General features: G+C 59.4%; 1 long non-coding RNA gene across 1 annotated transcript; it reads left to right on the top strand.

The window, feature by feature from the left end:
- The first annotated feature begins 2565 nt into the window (after positions 1-2565).
- On the top strand, positions 2566-14499 carry LOC134731118 (uncharacterized). Its single transcript, XR_010113222.1, has 4 exons — positions 2566-2736; positions 5873-5955; positions 6641-6782; positions 12935-14499. It is a non-coding gene; the product is annotated as an uncharacterized LOC134731118 (long non-coding RNA).
- The last annotated feature ends 2524 nt before the right edge of the window (positions 14500-17023 follow it).

Here is a 17023-nt window from a genome sequence, read left to right as displayed (position 1 = left end):
GAACCGCTTCCTGATGACCCTCGGATTCAAAGCTGAGGCAGGAGGGGTTTTCAGGAAGTCCCAGCCGCAGGAATCCCAGGCACAATCCCACAGCTGGGCCTGGTGCCCCTCTACCAGGGGCCGGGCTCAGGGACTCCCATGGGCCTCTCAGGGGACCCCCACCCATGCGTTGATTCATGCACTTCCTGCCCTCCCCCGCCCCAGCAGCTGCTCCCGGCCACCTTTTCCTCCTCTCATTGACCCCTGACCTGCCAGTGCCAGGGGCCCCCCAGAGCCGCATGGAAGGTCCTGCTCAGAGAGCACCTGGGCACCCAGCCTCTCCTGTCCCTCCTCTTGCCCCTCCTCCACCCGCTTCTCCCAGCTCCCGCCCTGCACTTCCTCTGTGCCCTCCCACAGTGAGGTAGCAGGGGGCAGAAAGGCAGGCTCTTCCGGGCCCTCCCAGGCCTCCCAGCACCTGAGGCCTCCTCAGCCTGGACCAAGTGCGGGGTGCCCAGGCCCCTGCTGTGGCTCTGGAGAAAGGCCGGGCTCCTTCCCAGCAGGGTGGGCATCCTGCCAGCCCGAGCAGCTGAAGCACTGACCTCAGGACCCCCACCTCCTCCTGCCCACCCCACCCTCCTGTCTGGGCCAGGCCGGCGGGCCATCTTGCACCTTCTGCATGGGTCTAGCCCTCATCTCTCCTTCCTCCCGCTGCCTGGGTCCCTTCGGTACTCCACTGCCCACAAGCCCCTCCAAGCTGGGGCACGGGCCATCCGGCTCAAGGCCGGGCCTCGCCAAGGCCCACAATAGCTCACCTGCTAGTGCTTCTACCCCAGGCCTCTCCAAGAAGCTGCTGGAACCTCCCCACACACCTCTGCAGGTCAGGGGTACCCAGGGCCCACCCTGAGGCCCCTACGCCCTCACCCTGGCCCCACCACAGGGCTCCTCTGCCCAGACGTCCCAGGTCCAGAGTGGAGGCTCAGCCTTGGGCCTCAGTCCGCTCCTGGCCCGGATGTGAGGGAGGGTCGAAGCTGCATGGCCTCGCTGCCCACCAGGCCTGCGGAAGGGAGGACACGCCCTCCCACAGACCCTGTGATGGCGGCTGCCATGGTGTCTAGGCCCTTTTGGGCATCCCCTGCCCCCATCTAGGTCCCCAGGTACTTGCAGAAAAGAAGGGGTGAGCACAGCCTTCTGTAAGGGGGCGCCCGAGTCCTGGCCAAGGTGGCCGCCCACCCTGGGGCTCCACAGTCCAGGCAGCCACCTCTTCAGTCTCTGCCCTTAATGTGGGGCAGAGTGGATAGAGGGACTCCCTCCTCTGACCAGCCAGGCAGGCAGGGAAACCCGGGCACGGGAGCCCAGGGCTGGTGGCCATGCCCTGAGGGAACTGGCTGCACTTGCAGCCCAGGCCACGGGCCCCAGGACACCCCAGACCTCTTGGCAGGACCCCAGGGTTAAAAGGCAGTTTGTGGCGCCACTTCTCCCCTGATGATGGGCACCTTGAAGGGGCTCTGGGCACCAGCGGAACAAACGTCATAGGGAAACTCAGCAGCTGACCTACCACCAGGACCCACCTGTCCTCTGCCCTCCCAGAATCCTGGTCATGCGTCCAGCAAGCTCCCAGGGAGGACACGTCAGGCGCTGGGCCCATGGACACGCTGTAGAGAAACACCACAATCGTTAGGGGCATGTGACTAAGACGCCTCCTTCCCATAGGCACCCACGGGGCGCGACTAAGACGCCTCCTTCCCATAGGCACCCACGGGGCGTGACTAAGACGCCTCCTTCCCATAGGCACCCACGGGGTGCGGCTCTTTCCAAAACGCCACATTAAAACAGCTGCAGGAGGACCGAAGGGGCCTCGTGCCCATCCCCTGCTGCTACTCCCCCCCCTCACTCCCTCCGGCTCACTCTCCTCCCCTCTCCTCAGGGCTCCCCCCCTCACTCCCTCCGGCTCACTCTCCCTCCCCTCTCCTCAGGGCTCCCTCCCTCCCTGCTCCCCTCCCCTTCCTCAGGGCTCCCTCCCCCCTCACTCCCTCCCCTGCTCGCTTACTCCCTCTCGCCTCTCCTCAGGGCTCCCCGGCTTCCTGCCTCTCTGAATTCCTCCTCCAGACCCTCAAGGCTCCCTGCTCATTCCCTCTGGGGTCCTGAGGTCTCCAAGGGCCACTCTGGCTTCCCCCCTGCAGACCCACCCTCCTAGGGGAACAGGGTGACCCCACACAGACACTGATGGGACAAGAGAACCAGCCCTGCAGAAAGCCTCCAGGTGAGGCTGACAGTGCTGGGCCCATGAGGGGGAAGCCCGCCCTCAGCCTCCTGCCGCTGGAGCTCTGCCCACCTGCACACCCTACTCTTCTTCATCCCCAGCCCCATAAGCGAGACTACCTTGAGGCCAGTAGGTGCTTCCTGAGACTTTAGGAATAACAGGGGAACTACAGCAAATAGCAACAATTTTAAAAGCAAACAAGGCATCAGCCCTTGCCATCCTCAAGCCGTGACCACCCCTGCCCAGGACGGAGCTCCAGCGGCTGCACACTTCCCCCAGGGCTCCCCCTGCATCTACCTCTCGGCTCCTGGGAGGAAACTCCACATTTCAGCTGCTTTATACCCAGAGAAGCCTCCTGCCTCCCTTCCCAGTCCTGGCGGATCCTGGGCCTCTCCTGCCTGCCTGGCCTCCTGGAAATAACTGGCCGAGCCTCTGTGTGTGTCTGGCACAGCATGGGGCCCAGAGGCCAGAGCCACCGGAGGCACCCTGCAGAGAGGGTAGGGTTGCAAAATCCCCCCCCACCCCCACAACTGCAGAACACACCCTGGGCCCAGCTGGGCTCTAGAGGTGCCCAGGGGAGGGAACTGAATTATTTCAGGAATTGGAGATGCCCCTGTGGCTGAGGAGGAGCTGGAGCTGGGGCTGGGGCCGGGGCTGGGGCCGGGGCTGGGGCCGGGGCCAGGGCCAGGGCCAGGGCTGGGGTCTGGGGCTGGGGGCCAGACCCTCCATCATTTCCTAGGCTGGTGCTCAGAAATGGAGGAATCTCAGGACAGGTCCCTGTGGTCTGGGTGGTGGCAGGCCTGAGGCTGGCCCTCTCTGCAGAGGACACCTTGGGGGCTGCTGATCAGCCTTGAGGCCAGAGATGGCTCTCACCTGCTTCCCCCTCACGGGCCCAGCACTGTCAGCCTCACCTGGAGGCTTTCTGCAGGGCTGGTTCTCTTGTCCCATCAGTGTCTGTGTGGGGTCACCCTGTTCCCCTAGGAGGGTGGGTATGCAGGGGGGAAGCCAGAGTGGCCCTTGGAGACCTCAGGACACCAGAGGGAATGATCAGGGAGCCTTGAGGGTCTGGAGGAGGAATTCAGAGAGGCAGGAAGCCGGGGAGCCCTGAGGAGAGGCGAGAGGGAGTGAGCGAGCAGGGGAGGGAGTGAGGGGGGAGGGAGCCCTGAGGAAGGGGAGGGGAGTGAGCGGGAGGGAGTGAGGGGGGGAGCCCTGAGGAGAGGGGAGGGGGAGTGAGGGGGGGAGGGAGCAGGGAGGGAGTGAGGGGGGGAGCCCTGAGGAAGGGGAGAGGGAGTGAGTGGGGAGGGAGTGAGGGGAGGGAGCCCTGAGGAAGGGGAGAGGGAGTGAGTGGGGAGGGAGTGACAGGGGGAAGGGAGCCCTGAGGAAGGGGAGGGGAGTGAGCCGGAGGGAGTGAGGCGGGGGAGCCCTGAGGAGAGGGGAGGAGAGTGAGCGGGAGGGAGTGAGGGGGGGAGCCCTGAGGAGAGGGGAGGGGGAGTGGGGGGGGAAGGAGTTGGGGGGGAGGGAGCCCTGAGGAAGGGGAGGGGAGTGAGCAGGGAGGGAGTGAGGGGGGGAGCCCTGAGGAAGGGGAGAGGGAGTGAGTGGGGAGGGAGCCCTGAGGAAGGGGAGGGGAGTGAGTGGGGAGGGAGTAAGGGGAGGGATCCCTGAGGAAGGGGAGAGGGATTGAGCAGGGAGGGAGTGACAGGGGGGAGGGAGCCCTGAGGAGAGGCCAGAGGGAGTGAGCAGGGAGGGAGTGTGGGGGGAGTGAGCGGGGAGGGAGTGCGGGGGAGGGAGCCCTAAAGAAGGGGAGGGGAGTGAGTGGGGAGGGAGTGAGTGGGGAGGGGGCCCTGAGGAAGGGGAGGGGACTGGGGGGAGGGGAAGGGTGCGGCAGGAAGCCGGGGAGCCCTGAGGAGAGGGGAGAGGAGTGAGGGGGAGGGGAAGGTGTGAGGGGAGTGGGGGTTGAGAGGAGAGGGAAGGAAGGGAAGGGGGAGGGGAGTGGGGGTTGAGAGGAGAGGGAAGGAAGGGAAGGGGGAGGGGAGGGTGATGGGGGAGCCCCCACAGACACCCCAGCTGTTGGCTGGGCGCTGGGCACCCCCCAACCGTTGGGCCTTGCTCCCACTAGGGGCAGTCGTGTCCCAGCCCCACAGTCAGGTCTGAGTCAGGGACCCGTGGCGCCCGCCCTCCCTCAGCTGAGCTCACCAACAGCTCAGAAATATTCATTTAAAAAAGCCCCCATTAAAGAGCTAACTCATTGCTGACACTGCAACTTTTTATTTTATTTTATTTTATTTTATTTATTTATTTATTTTGGAGACGGAGTCTCGCTCTGTCGCCCAGGCTGGAGTGCAGTGGCGTGATCTCAGCTCACTGCAAGCTCCGCCTCCCAAGTTCACGCCATTCTCCTGCCTCAGCCTCCCGAGTAGCTGGGACTACAGGCGCCCGCCACCACACCTGGCTAATTTTTTGTATTTTTAGTAGAGATGGAGTTTCACCGTGTTAGCCAGGATGGTCTCAGTCTCTTGACCTCGTGATCCACCTGCGTTGGCCTCCCAAGGTGCTGGGATTACAGGCGTGAGCCACCGCACCTGGCCTTATTTTATTTTATTTGAGAGAGAGTCTCACTCTGTTGCCCAGGCTGGAGTGCAGTGGCACGATCTCAGCTCACTGCAACCTCCGTCTCCTGGGCTCAAGCAATTCTCCTACCTCAGCCTCCCAAGTAGCTGGGACTAAAGGCGTCCACCACCATGTCCAGCTAATTTTTGTGTTTTTAGTAGAGATAGGGTTTCACCATATTGGCCAGTCTGGTCTTGAACTCCTGACCTCAGGTAATCCGCCCGCCTCGGCCTCCCAAAGTGCTGGGATTACAGGTGTGAGCCACCACACCCGGCCTGCAACTTATTTTTATATTAAAAAATTTGAGTCCTTAGAGAACGGAGGCCTACAGAGCCATGGGCCAGGCAGAGCAGAGGCAAGAAGGCAGAGGTGAGGGTGGCACCGTCCCCTGCCGGGGCCTGCAGTGTCATCTGGGGCTGGATCTCCAGGCCCCGTCCTCCTGCGACCACCTCGCTGCCCATGTGAACCTGTGGTCAGCCCCGGGGACCGCGGGGAGGCAGGAGGAAGTGTGCACCCTGCCCTGCCTGCTGGCTGGGAGCCCACGGGGTGGGCAAGGGGTGGGCAATGCCTTGTGACGTCTCCCATGTGGCTTCCTTCGTTTTTTCTGAAGTGCCCTGGTCCTTTTCCTTCTTTTTAAACATTTTATTGTGGATGTGTCCCACCCCACTTAAGGAAGAGTCTAGTACCTCATGCCGGCCGCCCCGTCCTGGCCCCCCACCCATTCCGGCCCCCCCAATTCCGGCCCCCCATTCCAGCCCCCCCATTCCGGCCCCCCCATTCCGGCCCCCCCATTCCGGCCCCCCCATTCTGGCCCCCGCATTCCAGGCCCCCCATTCTGGCCCCCCATTCTGGCCCCTCCGTTCCGGCCCCCCCATTCCAATCCCCCATCTGGCCCCCCCCATTCCCGCCCCCCCATTTCAGCTCCCCCATTCTGCTGCTGTCCCTTGGTGTGTGAATGTTTCCGTTTGTCTCTACAAGATCACGAGTTCCCTGCGCTGAGCTCTTTTTCCTTTCCCCTTTCCCCAGCGCCCCTGCTCTGTGCTGCATTTGGAAAGAACCTAAATGTCCTCCCTCTGAAGACTGGTTAAACATCTGGTTATGATCCAGTGGTAAGCAGTGCCTCCCTTGGGTTAAGAATACACACGCACACATGCATACACATGCGTAAACACACACATGTACACACATGCACACTCATACACTCACATGCCCACTTATACACATACATGCACACATGCACTCCTAAACTCACATACATGCGCACACACGCACATGCACACATACGTGCATACACACTCATACACATATACGTACACACATGCACACACACGTGCACACATGCAATGCACTCATACATACATGCATACATGCGCTCCTACACTCACACACACATGCGTGCACACACGCACACGCACATGCACACTCACGCAAGTCACAGTGCACATACGCACATGCACACTCATACGCACACACGCACACCCACACTCACATGCATACGCACCTGCTAACAGCCCTGAGGAGGGGACCCCGGGTTAACAGGAGCTGCCCCTGAATGTGTGAGGGATGGGCTGGTTTAGGATACCATGCTTGGCTGTCAATATTTTGTAATTGACCTGTAAAAAGAGTGGATTCATTTTGTAATAAGCAAATAAGCTTAAAAAAGAAAAAGAAATCTGGGATCAGGAGAATTCGGGGTTTTACCCACCTTCGCTTTAAATTCCATTTCTGCTCTCAATGTTTGGTAATGGTTTCACGGCCTTTTCAATTGCTCACGTGAGTGTTTCCAACCACCAGCTCACGTTTCTGGAATCCGTTCCTTTGGCTGTGCCACTTGTGATCCCTTCTGCTCCAACGTTTGCCTGGGGAGCGCATTAGGTAGCCAGGACCCTGGGCCACTGCACCCCACCAGGACGGCAGGACTGAAAAGGCCACTGACGTGAGTGCGGGGAGGTCGGGTGGAGTTGAGCTCAGCTCGGCTTAAAGTGGGGCATCCCGACACCCCCAAAGGCATGGGGCAGGAGCGGCGGGGCGAGTGTCTTGCCAGGCTTAAGGCTCCAGGACCAGAAACCGGGCTCAGGGAGAGGCTCCTGGGTTGAAGAGTGGCCGTGGGGGCTCAGGAAGTCCTGCCCCAGCCTTTCCTGTGCTGCTTGAGTTCTCACCCTATGAGTATATTCTGACGAAAATGAAAATTAGAACATGAAACGTCCCTTTCTCTTCTGCTGGCCTCGAGGGTACACATGCTGTCGGCTGGCGGAGTAGGCCCTGTCCCACCGCAGGCAGCATTCTGCAGGCCAATTTGAGAGGCCTAGTGCCTGCCACGCAACCACCCTCGGCCCTGAGCCGTCTTCGAGGAATGGGGTCCCGGGCCCTGCAAGAGATGCCTGGTGCTGGGCATCACTCAGCCCAGTGTGAGGGAACCCATGGAGTGGAGATGGCAGGGGGTGGGGGGGTCCTGAGAGCCAGGGTCTGCACCGCAGTGGTGGCTGGGGCCATGGACGGGGTGGGGGGGAGTCCTGAGGGCCAGGGTCTGCACCACAGTGGTGGCTGGGGCCATGGACAGTGGGGCTCAGGGACGCTGCTGAGGAGACAGTGGGCCCAGATCCTGTGTGCTGGGGAGACAGTGGGCCCAGATCCTATGTGCTGGGGGGGTAGACAGTGGGCCCAGATCCCGTGTGCTGGGAAGACAGTGGGTCCAGATCCCATGTGCTGGGGGGAGACAGTGGGCCCAGATCCCGTGTGCTGGGCAGGGGAGACAGTGGGTCCAGATCCCGTGTGCTGGGGGTGAGGGTAGTGGGAGATGAGGGCAGCACTCCAGCTGTTTTGGGAGTGCCAGCCTGTGGTGGGGTGGGGGAAAGGCCCCCTCATGCAGGCACACATGCACACACACACGAGTCCACACACAGATGCACACAAATCCACACACAGACAGACATCCGCACATGCACACATGCATCCACACACAGGCGCACACACGCACACATGCGTCCACACGCAGGCACACACGCACACATGAACACACACATCCACATGCAGGCACACACATGCACACACACATCTACCCACAGGCACACAGGCACATGCACATCTACACACATCCACACAGACACACACACATGCAGGCATACACTCACATGGGCATACACACCCACACAAGTATCCACATGCAGGCACACACACATCTACATGCATCCACACAGGCATACACATGCATCCATATGCATGCACACAGGCACACATGCATCCACACTCAGGCACACACGGACATGCATCCACACACAGGCAGACAGGCACACACGTATCCACACGCAGGCACACACACCCCCACACCCCACATGCAGGCACACAGGCACACACACATCCTCACGCAGGCACACACATGCACGCACGCAGGCACACATGCACGTCGCATGTGCTCTGGGTGGATTTTGGTCACTTTGAGCACGGCGTCACGGCTCATTCTGGGGTCTGTCTCTGCAACTTCAAGGATAGCTGTGGGCACCTGGGGGAGGTCTTCTGGGCGTGCCTTGGAGCTCAGATTGGCCAAGGCCCATGCTGTTGACGCAGGAGCCCACCACGTTCATGTTCACCAAAGCCATCCCGGGGATGTAGGTGGCATCTTTTCTGGAAGATTCCATGACTTTCTGGAACCCACTCTCAGCTGAACACAGGGCCTTCGAGAGGCTTCTGCTCCAGGGAAGGTCCCTCCCCCACGTCCAGCTGATCACGTGCTGCTTTCAGTCCAGGGCTTCTGAGGCAGGAAGAGGCCACCGGGACAGCCAGACTCACTGGGCAGGAAATGGGACCCACTGGCCTTGCACTCTGGGGTGACCAGCTGTGCTTGGTCCCCAGGCACCCATCTCCTCCTATTCTTAGGGACAGAGTCAACTGCTCAGCAATAGCAGAGCCCAGGGCCAGTAGGACCCCCTGGGGCTCGCCCACACTGTGCCGAGAGGCCTGCACTGGGCACTGGCTCTGGAAAGGCACCGTCAGGGCCACACCAGCTCCAGAAGATGGGAAGATCTGTATTGTACAGCTGGGTGCAGTGGTGTCAGTGGAAGAGGGTTGTGACACTCTTGGAGTGGGCCTGCTCCTGGCCAGCTGCTGATAGTGAGCAGCCTGGTTCTCTGCGTCATGGGCCAGAGCAGACCAGACCAGGGGTGCTGGGCTGGGCCTGGACCGAGGAAGGAGCCTGGCCTGGCCCTCCTGGGTGGTCCCATCTGTCTCTGCATGGGCAGGTGGATGGGGCACCTGCCCTCCTCTTCCCCAGACTCACCCACTGCCCCAGGGATGCCTGGCTTTGTGAGTGGCCTCCAGGGAGAGCCAGCTCCACTTCTCTAGGACACAAACATGCCAGGGCCTGGCTGCGTCCTTGCTGTTGCCAGCTCTCCCCAAATGCCCGTCTCTGAGGGCCGAGACAAAAGCCTGGCCCCGGGACCTCTGGCCACCACAGGGCTGGCAGGGTCCAAGCAGGATGCTTCCAGAAGGAGCGCAAACACAACCCTCTCCAGGCCCTGAAGTCTGTTGCAGGCATGAACTTGGCTGCGCTGGAAGAAGTCCCTTCTCTAACTGCAGCTGTGCTGTGGGCCCTCGGGGATGGGCCTGCCGGGCATCGCTGCCCTCGGGCGTGCATCTCATGGGTGCACCTGGCAGGGGCGGGGACAGAGGCAGTGACTGGGGTGGGTGAATGGGCAGGAGGTCCTGCCGGCCCTGCTGCAGGAGGGAGGCCCAGTGGCTGCCTGTGCCGGGCAGGGAGGAAGCTGCAGCACTCAGGCCCCTGCCTGTGCAAGTGCCACAGAGTGTAGCAGGCCAGGTGGTTCCCACCACTCTCACTCGGTCTACATATAAATATACGGGTCTATATGTGTGTGTCCCAAAAGGAAATATACCAAAGAGGTAACGGATTTATCTCCGGTGGGGGTGATTATGGGTAATTCTAATGTTCTTTTCAGATTTTTTTACATTTTCTTAATAATATGCGGTGAGCACCTGCGATTTTTGTAATGAGAACAGAAGAGAAGACAGATGCAGAAAGCTGGCCAGCGGGCGGTTCTAGGGATGGGCTAGGGACGGGCATGTTTTGCACTTATAGACTGGCCGCCCGGGCTTCAGGGAAGAGGTGTGGGTGGATCAGATGTAGGCAGGGCCCTGGCCCTGAACATGGAGGCCCAGCTCCCGTCAGAGCCATGGCTCGCACAAGGAGTTGCTGGGGGAGTCCTGTGAGGTCTGGGGGCACACGGCTAGCCCCGCAGGCCCAACTCATTCCCTTGCCCTCGGAAGAGAGAGACAGGCCTCGTCCTCACACAGGCCCACTGGGTGCCCACAGAGGGAAGTGGGGAGCTGGTGGAGCAGTCAGGCCAGCGAACAGCATGGTGTCACCAGTCTGTCCCTATGCACAGGCCCACCCGGCCACACCTCCCCCGGCTACCATCCCCCAGGTTGTGGCAGGCTGTGGCTGGGATGTGGCAGACACACCAAGAGGTGATTGAGGGGGCAGGGGCCTTGGGCCCAGCCAGACGTCTCCCTGTTGGTCACACAGAGGCCAAAAGGGCTGCCCTGGCCCTGACTACTCCTTTGGGGATGTTGGGGTGACGTTCTGCCATCTTTCCTGCACCTGGAAGGCCCTGGATTCGAGGTGTATGGGGTTGCTGGTGGGCTCTGTACTTCTCTGGGGTGTTCTGGGGAAACAGAGCCCAGAGTCACCCCTGGAGCTGTCCTCATGCTCAGGCTGAACGTGGAGGGTGCTTCTTGCCCTCGACTCCATGGAGAGTGCTGTGGGCCTCCTGGCCAGAGCTGAGTGTCCCGCCAAACGTCCGCAGGCCAAGAGCGCCTTGGAGGGGGCACCTGAGGAGCTCTGGGCTGAGTCACTGGATGGAGCCAGTCATCCAGGATGCCTGGAAACAACCTTTCTCCCGTCGTTGGGCAGCTGGATTCGCTGGGACTTCCCCTGGGGCCTGGCGGGTTTTCCTAAGGCAGCTGTGTGCCGCGGGTCTCCCTTAGTCTGTCCTAGTGGCAGAGGCCATATGACTGGCATTGGGAAAGATCCCAGCCACGCCCCAGGTCCAGGCCCTCCGAAATGAGAAGACACATGGTGGGAACCCTACGGAGGGGCCTTGGTGCTGGGAGCCCCTCACAGGCAGGGGAGCCAGGGCAGGCGGGCCTGGGTCAAGGGTATAGACAAGGCTGGGTTGGAGCCACCCAGGGCACAGAGCTGCCCCTCCCCACTGGGCTGGGTGCCCCTCCCCTAGGGCGGCCCAGGTTAGCAAATTCAAAAGATCAAAGTTAGAACAACAAATCCATTTTCAGCATACATGTGCTCCATGCAAAATTTGGGACAGACGTATACTAAGCAATGATACATTGCTGATCTGAATTCATCTTAGCTGGGGATCCCGAGTTTTATCTGGCAGCCTGCCTCCCTGCTCCCCACCACCTTGGCTCCCACCAGCTAGGAGCCTTGTAATCTCTGGATGCCAAACTTCAGCCAATGGACCACATCCAGTGGAGAAGGGACCTGGGGGCACCCAGTCAATGGGCCACATCCAGTGGAGAAGGGACCTGGGGGAACCCAGTCAATGGACCACATCCAGTGGAGAAGGGGCCTGGGGGCACGCAGCCAATGGGCCACATCCAGTGAAGGGGCCTGGGGGCACGCAGCCAATGGGCCACATCCAGTGGAGAAGGGGCCTGGGGGCACCCAGCCAATGGGCAACATCCAGTGGAGAAGGGACCTGGGGGCACCCAGCCAATGGGCCACATCCAGTGGAGAAGGGGCCTGGGGGCACCCAGTCAATGGGCCACATCCAGTGGAGAAGGGGCCTGAGGGCACCCAGCCAATGGGCCACATCCGGTGGAGAAGGGACCTGGGGGCACCCAGTCAATGGGCCACATCCGGTGGAGAAGGGACCTGGGGGCACCCAGCCAATGGGCCACATCCGGTGGAGAAGGGACCTGGGGGCACCCAGTCAATGGGCCACATCCAGTGGAGAAGGGGCCTGAGGGCACCCAGCCAATGGGCCACATCCGGTGGAGAAGGGACCTGGGGGCACCCAGTCAATGGGCCACATCCAGTGGAGAAGGGGCCTGAGGGCACCCAGCCAATGGGCCACATCCAGTGGAGAAGGCACCTGGGGGCACCCAGCCAATGGGCCACATCCAGTGGAGAAGGGGCCTGAGGGCACGCAGGGAGGCTGTGGCAGTGGGCAGAGGGGCGTAGCGGTGTCTGGGGTAGGCAGGATTCTCCAGGGAAACGGAACCATTGGGATGTGTGTACAAACAGTGTACATATAGGGTATATACAGTGTACATATAGGGTATATACCATGTACATCATGTAGGGTATATACTATGTACATGTAGAGTACATACAGTGTACGTGTAGGGCATATACCACATACATATAGGGCATATGCTGTGTACATATAGGGTATATCCCGTGTACATATAGGCCATATGCCATGTGCATATAGGACATATACCGTGGACATATAGGGCATATACCGTGTACATATAGGGTATATATTGATATTGTGTACATATATAGAATATTCATAGTGTGAGTGTGCATATAGTACACACATATACAGTATATATACAGTGTGTGCATATAGAGTATATATAGTGTGTGTGTAAAGTTATAGTGTGTGTATATAGTGTATGCATATGGACTATACTGTGTGTGTATAGTGTATATGTAGCATGCATACAGAGTATATATAGTGTATGTACACATATAATGTGTATATATTATAGAGATAGCATATGTACATAGTGTGCATATAGTGTACATTAATATAGAGTATGCATATATTTGTGTAATATAGTGTGCATATAGATATATACAGTGTATGTATAGTGTATATATAGTATACATATATAGAGATTATATACAGTGTGCATAGTGTATATGGTCTGTGCATATTGCATACCTATATATTCTATACACAGTATATGTATGTATGTGTATACATAGTGTGTATATGTAGTATACATGTAGATAGTGTGTATATATATACAAAATGTAAATATATACATAGGGAGAGCGTGCAAGAGAGATTTATTTTAAAGAATTGGCTTATGTGTTTGTGGCAGCTGCTCATCTGACACCTGAGGGCCGCTGGAGACCCAGGGACACTGGCTGCTGCGGCTCATGTTTGAAAGCTGTCCGGAGGCGGGACTTCCTCTTCCTCCAGGGGCCGCCGTCCGGAGGCGGGACTTCCTCTTCCTCGGGGACAACTGTCTTTTTCTCTTAAGGCCTTGGACTGTCTGGATGAGGCTATAATATGGTCAGTACTCCGCTCTACCCAAAGTCTCCTGATTGAAATATTAACCTCATCCAAGAAACACCCTCACAGCGACGTCTACACTGGTGTTTGACCAAATAGCTGGGGACCGTGGCCTGGTCGAGCTGACACAAAAGTAACCGTCACAGCTGCTGCTATGGTCTGAATGTTGGTGTCACCCCCAGATTCATTTGTTAGAACTTAAGCCCCAAGGCGATGGCATCACTGGTGGGCTTTGGGAGATGAGGAGGATATGAATGGGACCAGTAGCCTCATAAGAGGTTTGAGGGTCCTGGTTGCCCTTCCCCACCCTCCCGTCCCTGCCACTGGGTGAGGACACAGCAAGAAGCCGCCGTCCTGTGAGCAGAGAGCAGAAAGCAGCCCTCACCAGACGCTGAATCTGCTGGGGCCTCGGTCCTGGACGTCCCAGCCTCCAGAACTGAGCGATGAAATTCTGGTTACAAATTGCCCCCTCTGAGGTATTTTGTTTTAGCAGAAGGAACAGACGAGGATGACCACCGAGGCCCTTCTCAGGCTGCCGCGGGTCTCAAGGATGGGGACAGTCAGCTGGAGCCAACCGAGCTGCATGTGGTCAAGGGCCCATGCATGTGACCAGGGCCCGCCTCCCACATCACCCAGTGCACCCTCAGCATGGGACACAGACCTAGACACTGCCGGGGTCTCCGTCCTTGCAGGCACTGCCAGGCGCCCCTCCCTGGGAGAAGCTGCAGCTCTGAGGCTACGGTCTTGCAGGTCAGCCACCACCTGGCTTTGTGGTCTGTTATGCCTGGCCTAGTGTCCAGGGTGGTGACATTTATTTGAACAAAGACCAGTCTCCACCACCAAAGTCATGGCTCTGCTGTTGCTTCCAGAACCAAAGAAAGGCTGGCTTCTGGGCTGGGCGTGGTGATTCACGCCTGTAATCCCAGCACTTTGGGAGGCCGAGACGGGCAGATCACGAGGTCAGGAGTTCGAGACCATCCTGGCGAACATGGTGAAACCCTATCTCTACTAAAAATACAAAAAAAATTAGCTGGGTGTGGTGGCACGTGCCTGTAATCTCAGCAACTCAGGAGGCTGAGGCAGGAGAATGGCTTCAACCTCGGAGGCGGAGGTTGCAGTGAGCCAAGATCGCACCACTGCACCCCAGCGTGGGCAACAGAGCAAGACGCTGTCTCAAAAAAAAAAAAAAAAAAAAAGTCGGCTTCTCAAGCAGGTGGAATCAGCGCTTGATGAGACTCTGTAATGACTGCATAATGAAGGCCCTCCCGGTCCTCCCCCAGCCGGTGCTCCTGTGAAATGGAGCCTGGGAAGCTCCTTTACTGGAGAAGTCTTTCGGCCGGAGAATCGATTCCCGCAGCCCCTTGTTTCAATTCCGTGAGGCTTGAAGGGAGGGGCCGGCGGGCACCTGCAGACAAATGCATCCCAGGTGTAAGGAGGGTGCCCGTGGTCGCCCACGTGGCCAGCACAGGGCCGAGGGGGATGAGGGCAGGGGCTGCCGCCTGCACTCAGCTCCAGGCCCGCCTCAGGGGAGCTGCAAAGCTACTCATTCTCGTCAGCTTCAAGCTGACATCCTTTTTGTCTTCAGTCCAGTATTAGCTTAAAGGGGAAAGCATTCTTGTTTGAAATGTTAACTGGGTGCATTCTGCTCGTTTTAATTGTTTCATTTGCCTATTACGGCAGCCACAGCAGACGTGTTCCGATTAGCAAAGAGGAAAATCTATCCACTGGATCAAACTTGTAAATGTGCATCTCTCGGGGACTCCGTCCACATCAGGCCTGTCCCTGGGGTCATGGGGTGTGGGGAGGGGAGGGGAGGAGCCAGTGCTGGCCAGGTGGGACGAAGGCCACTGGGTCCGTTCCAGTCATTGCCTGCTCTCTTCTCTCCTCGTCCCTCTCACTCCGGCCAGGTCCTGACCCCCTTCCTGCTAAGGGCGGGTGGGCTTGGCAGCCTCTGCTGGGCACAGGGTGGTGGCCACATCTGCTGCCTAAAAGGGCTGCCCCGGAGCATCCCTGGGGGTGCTGTATCTGCACCTCCAGCACTGCAGGCCCCTCACAGTGTCCCAGCCCTGTTGCCGGGTGGCTGCTCCCCTGCCCTTGGGGCTAGGGCATCCAGGTCCTTTGGGGGCTCTGCTGGCGGTGCCCAGACCTGTGGGAGCTGAGCCCCTCCTGATCCAGCCTCCCTGCTGGGTGCCCTCCCCTGGGCCTGCAGGGCGGGAGCCCCCGGGGCTGCTTCTCCTGGGGCCTGGGCCGTTACAGGGTGAACACGAAGCGAGGGTGCACTAAACACGCTCCGTAACTACCTGGGCTTGACACGGTCTGTCCTCCACACCGCCCTCACCCAGGCCTAACCTGTGTGTGGCACGGCGGGAGGGGCCCCCTGCTGTCTGGGTGGCTGGTGGGCCACTGCACCTGCTCCATCCCACCCGTGGCCTGCACAGCCTGTCCCCACCCTGCATCACTGAGGAGCCTCCTGGGGTTCTGCCGTGGTCCATGCTGCAGACCTGCCTGGGACAGCCCCTGCCAGGCCCCCCAGGCTATCCCTGCTGGGCACTCACTCTGGCCAACCACCATGGCCTGCAGCCTCCCCTGCTTCTCACACTGCCTGGCGTGGGACCCTGTCTCAGAGAGGAGCTCCCCGCTGCGTCCCTCTCTGCATCAGGACGTGCACACTCTGCACTCCCTCTCCAGAATATTTCTCCTTCTCCAGTGACAGCCCGCAAAGCTTGCTCTCAGCTCTTTGAGGATCAGCTTAGAGATGGCTTCTTCCTGGAAGTCCTCCCTGATGCTCCAAAGTGGCTGGTTCCTTCTTTCATGCCCGAACTGCCCCTCACAGCTGCTCACTCCAACAAAGGCACTGGCCTCTGTGATGAACCAGGAGACTGAGAGAGCTGGGGAGATGCTCCAGGGCCTGTCCTGGACTGTCTTGATTCCCTGGGGCCTGGCACATGGCCCAGGGCCTGGAACTCAGACAAGAGCTCCACAGGAGCTGATGGCAGAATGAATGAATGAATGAATGAGGTGCAGGCTCGGGGTCCTTGGAGCCTCCCAGATTTCCAGGCAAGGTGAGACTTTGCCCTGCCTTGGGCCACTCAGACCCTATGGGGAGGGGCCCTTGGGGCCACAGAGCTAGGCAGGTGGGAGTTGCTGAGCCTGTGTGGACAGATGGGGTGTTGGGGGCTACAGGGGGCAGCTGTGCCCCACGGCCTGGCCCTGAGAATGATTCTGTCCTTGGTGCCTCCGAGGGGCTGGTGCCCCAGGCCTCAGAGTGAACCCCAGGCCTTGCCCAGCTGGGTCCAGTCCTGGGGCCTGCACCTCCTAGATGGCCAGCCTGAGCTGCTGGGGGCCCAGCGACCTCAGGGGACAAGAATGGTGGGGAGGAGGAGCCCCTGGGGAGGGGATGCTATTGAGCCCCAGGAGGAGGGTGAGCAGGGGTGGGGTGCGGGGGTGAGGTGGACAGGAAGCTTCAAGGAACACCCCATGATCTGAAGGCACCATCTTCCTTCTCGGGACCCTGCCCCACCAGGCCTGCCGGGCCCTCAGAGGATCACAGCACCCTCACGCTCTGGGACAGGTCCAAGCGCAGCCCGCGTGGCCCCTACAAGCCTGCTGTCATTGGCTAAGGTGAGTTTACCTGAAGGCTCAGGGACCCTGGGGGATGGGCTGAGGGGAGCGGCAGTGTTGCTGGGGACACAGATCCTTGGTGCTGGGTAGACAAGGTTGCCCACCAGGGACCCTCAGGCCCACAGAAACACACTCAGGACACATACGTGACACCCCAACATGCACACACGCTGACACACATGTGCACACATATGCATGCAGAGACACAACGACACCACACAGGCACATGCAGACACATGTGTGCACACATATGCAGATACACAGACACCCCAAC

This window comes from Pan paniscus, chromosome 8 (genome assembly GCF_029289425.2).
Source record: "Pan paniscus chromosome 8, NHGRI_mPanPan1-v2.0_pri, whole genome shotgun sequence".
Taxonomy (NCBI): domain Eukaryota; kingdom Metazoa; phylum Chordata; class Mammalia; order Primates; family Hominidae; genus Pan; species Pan paniscus.
Note: the sequence above shows the minus strand (reverse complement) of the source record. Positions and strands in the feature narration are given on the sequence as shown.